Below are 6000 nucleotides of genomic sequence, written 5' to 3'. Positions count from 1 at the left end.
CGGCCATGTTCGGCGAACTTTCCCGAACCCGAACATCCAGGTGTTCGCCCATCACTACTTGTTCCTCTGCATGAAGGCCATAGTGGATTTTGAGCAGTGTTTAGGGTCGGTGTCTTGTTGAAAGATCCAACCCCGGCGCAGCTTCAGCTTTGTCATTGATTCCTGAACATTGGTCTCCAAAATCTGCTGATACTGAGTGGAATCCATGCGTCTCTCAACTTTGACGAGATTCCCAGTCCCTGCACTGGCCACACAGCCCCACAGCATGATGGAACCACCACCATATTTTACTGTAGGTAGCAGGTATTTTTCTTGGAATGCTGTGTTCTTTTTCCTCCATGCATAACGCCCCTTGTTATGCCCACATAACTCAATTTTAGTTTAATCAATCCACAGCACCTTATTCCAAAATGAAGCTGGCTTGTCCAAATGTGCTTTAGCATACCTCAAGCGGCTCTGTTTGTGCTGTGGGCGGAGTAAAGGCTTCCTCTGCATCACTCTCGCATACAGCAACTTCTTGTGTAAAGTGTCCCAAATGGTTGAACGATGCACAGTGACTCCATCTGCAGTAAGATGATGTTGTAGATCTTTGGTGCTGGTCTGTGGGTTGACGCTGACTGTTCTCACCATTCATTGCTTCTGTCTATCCGAGATTTTTCTTGTTCTGCCACTTCGAGCCTTAACTTGAACTGAGCCTGTGGTCTTCCATTTCCTCAATATGTTCCTAACTATGGAAACCGGCAGCTTGAATCTCTGAGGCAGCTTTCTGCATCCTTCCCCTAAACTATGATGGTGAACAATCTTTGTCTTCAGGTCACTTGAGAGTTGATTTGAGACCCCCATGTTGCTACTCTTCACTGGAAATTAAAAGTGGAGGGAACCTTACAATTGGTTCCCCTAAATACTCTTTCTCATAATCTGATTTACCTGTGTATGTAGGTCAGGGGTCACTGAGCTTACCAAGCCAATTTAAGTTCCAATAATTAGTTCTAAAGGTTTTGGAATCAACAAAATGACAATGCCCAAATGTATGCACCTGCCTAATTTTATTTAAACCATTATTGCGCACTTTCTGTAAATCAAATAAACTTCATTTCACTTCTCAAATATCACTGTGTTCGTCTCCTATATGAAATATTTAACTGACATTTGTTTTTGTAACAACCAACGAATTATACAGGAAAATCAATATGATTAACAAGGTTGCCCAAACTTTCGCATCCCACTGTATTTATTTCATTAACAATACCAGTTGCTTGGCTGTTCTGCTTTACTCTTTGGTTACAGTAGTGTCTGAATAACACACCTGAAACAAGCATGTGGCTAATCTAGTCAGATTAGACTTCAAATCTGCATGCTTGTTCAGGGTCTATGGCTAAAAGTATTAGAGGCAGAGGCTTAGGGGGGTAGCCAGGCAACTGGTATTGTTTAGTGTTTACGAGGGGAAAAATATGGCCGCCTCCATATCCCTTTCATTTCAGGTGTCCTTTTTAGGGTTGGTTCAGAAGGATGGCTGCAAGTAGGGATGCTCACCACATTCCACGTAATTCCGTTTTCCGCGATTCCGGTCGAAAATTGGCGATTCCGTTCCATCGCATCGGAACGGAATTGCTATACCGTTCTGACGGAATTCCGGAATTGCTATGCGTAGTTCCGTCGGAATGCGGATTTTTTTTTAAGCCAATCACAAGGAAGACCCTAGAAGAAGCTTAAAGTGGAATCAACAAGATTTCTGCAAGAAAATCGGATTTTCAGCACCAATTAGAGGCTTAACAAAAACCAACCAACAGGATTTCTGAATGAAAATCAAAATAATTTCAGCACCAATTGTAATAGTAATGACCGCCGTGGAACCATCTCTAGGTCCCATAGCCTACGCGACAACTCCTGCTGCTCCAAACCAAAATTGTAATGACCGCCGTGGAACCACCTCTAAGTCCCATAGCCTACGCGACAACTCCTGCTGCTCCAAACCAAACTTATAATGACCGCCGTGGAACCACCTCTAGGTCCCATGGCTTACGTGACAACTCCTGCTGCAAAAAAAAGAAAAAAGAAAAAAAAAAGACCGGTGGAACAGCCACTAGGTCCCATGGCCTACGATTTATCAAAAATGAGGTTTCAATTGAGATTAGTGAAATTTTTCAGTCGGAACGCGGAATTACACAAAATTCCGACGTAATGTAACGGTTACGGAATTCAACACGGACGGAATCGGAGATTGTACTTTCCGATCATCCCTAGCTGCCAGAGTTTCTTCAATCCATTGAGAGGAATGAAAGCATTCATTTTAAAGTAAACCTGTAACAAAGAAAACTTACCTACGGGATACTTACCTCAGGAGGGTGAAGCCTCTGGATCCTATTGAGTCTTCCCTCGAATTTCTCTGCCCTGGTTATCCAGCGCTGGTAGCCCCCGAACAGCATACATGTCAATATTTATCATTTGCACTCCAGCCCAGGCGCAGTCGCTTTACGATGGGCTCCGCCGGAAATAGCCAAGCCTGATCAGGTCCGCTCTGCTACGCAGGCACAGTAGAGTAGACAAGCTAGTTGGCGGATTATTCAGGGGGCTGCCAGCACTGGATCCCAGAGGGTGAACGGGATGGGGGAAGCCTCATTAGGATCAAGAGTCCCCCTCCTGAGGTAAGTACCCCCAGGGGCTGTTTGTCTTCTTACAGATTCCGTTTTACCATGGATTGCGTGCGAGTGCTGCATGCTATTGTACAAACTCAGATCCACTAACTTTCCGGCGATGTTGCTATTATCTGAAATATATACATGAGTGCTTTTTTATCATAATGCCCCCAAAAAGATAAGTCTGGAGCCCTTCCCCTATCCCCAGCTGTGTCTCTGATGTACTATCACTTCTTCCAGACTCATATATGAAATGCAGCCATTGTCCCTCATATAACTGCATCCAACTTTTACTCCACATGATCAGTCCTACCTATGCTTTTTGATGGCTTATGCTGCCTGCCTTCTTTCCTGTGAGTTCAAAAACCAAGACAGCATGAGTCATCATGAGGGAGGGATGGGTGATCGAGTGGAAGTCAGCATGCTGAGCTGCTGACTTACCTACTAAGTGTAGTTGAGCAGAACCATAGTTTTCATGTGGCTGGATATGACAAGTAAGGATGTACAGGACAAGAAAGAGCATGTGTGCTTTTTTGAAACACTTCGGTTTGAGGGTAGGCATGGACCCACCGCAGGGACTTTCGTAAATTGACCCACAATAATGTCTTGTTACCTTCTTGATGTAAGATTATGCTATGAGTTGACACGAGGAGCCTGGAGATCATGCAAGGCGAGATGGCAATCGCACAGAGGCTGCATAGACATTTCCAGCAACTGAGAACAAGATATAGTGCACTGCACAGGATGAAATATACTGTAATACATAATTCATAGTATAAATAACATTTCATAACCGGGAACATACTAACTTATGACTGCATTCATAACAAGGCCTCTTTAGAACGCTACTAATGATCAAAAATAGCTTGTCAATTCTATTCAGCTCTATATTAATGGCAAACATTACATTACTTGATGGACCCTCAGATAGATTCCTCTCTGATCTAATCTGGTCAGATAGGGGTCTATTACCTGCCCACACACTGCACACAGAATCTCAATAGATTTCAGCAATGTACTAACACCTCTGCCTGTGCTGCTCGGATACCACTTTTCACCATCTGGATCTAATTCGGATCCGAATACTCAGATATCCGATCCAGGTCGGATATCCGAGTTTAAAATTTTCCAATCCGGATCCGAATCGGATATCCAACCTCAGTATCGGTCCGGATTCGGATATCCGGATAGAAAACAGGAAGTGACCTGAAAATGGCAAAAAAAATCTCTCTCTCTCTCTCTCTCTCTCTCTCTCTCTCAAATCCAAGTTTGCTCGGATAGTCTATTCGGATTTTAAAAAATATCCGAATTGCTATTCAAAGTTTGGATAGTGGAAAAAGTTTGGATTATCTGGGTAATTCGGATATCCGAAATCTTGCTGAGCACCACTGCAGGCTACCAAGTCTCTCCCCATATAATGTTTACTCCCTGGGCTGTCTGTTGCAGGCTCACATGTCTACTGGTGCACTTCCTCCTATGATCCATGTCTGTCTCCATTGCTGCCAGGGTAGCCTGCACCCTGTGACCCCGCCACATGTTCATAACGTCAGCTCCCCGCAGCAATAAAGAGAAGACACAGGAGGAAGCCAGCTGATACTGCCTGCACCACACTGCACAGCTTAGGGGGCACTGGCTTAACTACTGTTCATGAGGTACCTCAGCAAAACTTTTCTTTTTGCATTAGACTTTTATTAAAATGTGAAATTGAAATATTTCAAACAATCACCATAACTGGTGGGAGAAACCTAACAAATTCTCGTTTAAATAGGTATTCAAGGCACATAAAGAAATGCTTAACATAGACATAGGAACATAGGAGTACCAGTATTGGTAGGTAGGCATAGGTAGCTGCCTCATTAGTTAGCTATAGCTAGTCATAGGTAGGAGACCCAGTATAGGTAAGTAGGCATAGGTAGGAGTCCCAGTATAGGTAGGTAGGCATAGGTAGGTGCCTCATTAGTTAGCTAGGCATAGGTAGGAGACCCAGTATAGGTAGGTAGGCATAGGTAGGTGTCCCAGTAGTTAGCTAGGCATAGGTAGGAGTCCCAGTATAGGTAGTTAGGCATAGGTAGGAGTCCCAGTATAGGTAGCTAGGCATAGGTAGGAGTCCCAGTATAGGTAGGTAGGCATAGATAGGAGACCCAGTATAGGTAGGTAGGTATAGGTAGGTGCCTCAGTAGTTAGCTAGGCATAGGTATGAGTCCAACTATAGGTAGGTAGGCATAGGTAGGTCCCCTAGTATAGGTAGGTGTCCCCGTATAGGTAAGTAGGTGCCCCAGTAGTTAGGTAGGCATAGGTAGGTGTCCCAGTATAGATAGTTAGGCAGGGCCTGGCTGGCACAGTAATAACAAACAGCAAGGTCCAGCTGCAACAGATAGGGCTGTATAGTGTCAGTGAGCAACACACACACACACACACACACAAAAAAAACATCAGGAAAACATTAGCTCTCAAAAGAGCTGTTGAGGGGTGCTATTTTAGCAATAACAATCAGCCAGGAGCAAGCCAAGTGCCTAACTAATCATTCCCTAGGAGAAAAAATCTTCAGCAGCTCTCCCTAGTCTGTCTATTTGCAGCAGGCACACGAGTGAGTGTCATGGCCAGCGAGCCTGTCTTATATAAGGGGGGGGCTCCAGGGCTTAGTGTAGCCTGAATGGCTAAAATGTGCCTGCTGACTGTGATGCAGAGGGTCAAAGTTGACCCTCATAGTGCATTATGGGGCGAATCGAACTTCCGCAAAAGTTCGCCTGCTCCAGGCGAACGCGAACCACCAAAGTTAGCCTGGAACCATTCGCTGGCGAACTGTTCGCTACATCTCTAGTCCCAATGAGGCTTCCCCCATCCCTGTAGCTGCAGGCAGTCCAGCACTGACTCCCCCAAAGCGTAGCAGAATCTTTCCCCGACAAGCCTGACAAGCTACATTTATTTACCTTCCCTGGCTCCAACACGGGCGCTGTTGCAGCTTTCAAAACAGAGATAGGCGGATATAGCCGATCTCCGTCGGGTCCACTCTACTACGCAGGGGCAGGAGACTTGCATCTGCACAGTAGAGCGGATTGACAGCGATCGCCTATTTCCGCCGATCTCCGAGTGGAGAGCTGATACTGCACCTGCGCTGGAGCCTGGAAGGTAAATATAACATCCCCGCTGTTCCAAGAACTTTTTCGCCACCGCTGTGGAACACAGGAGGACGGGGGAAGCCTCGATAGGATCCGGAGGCTTCCCACACCCTAGGTGAGTTCCCCTAAGGGGAACTTTTTCTCATTACAGGTTTTCTTTAAATGACTTACCTCATGATTTACCTCTCCTTAACTGACTTGACTCATTGTTTAGCTCTCCTTATCTAATTTAATTCACAATTTAG

The sequence above is a fragment of the Hyperolius riggenbachi genome, chromosome 8 (assembly GCF_040937935.1).
Source record: "Hyperolius riggenbachi isolate aHypRig1 chromosome 8, aHypRig1.pri, whole genome shotgun sequence".
Taxonomy (NCBI): Eukaryota; Metazoa; Chordata; class Amphibia; order Anura; family Hyperoliidae; genus Hyperolius; species Hyperolius riggenbachi.
The sequence above is the reverse complement of the archived record's forward strand: the minus strand, read 5'-3'. Positions refer to the sequence as shown.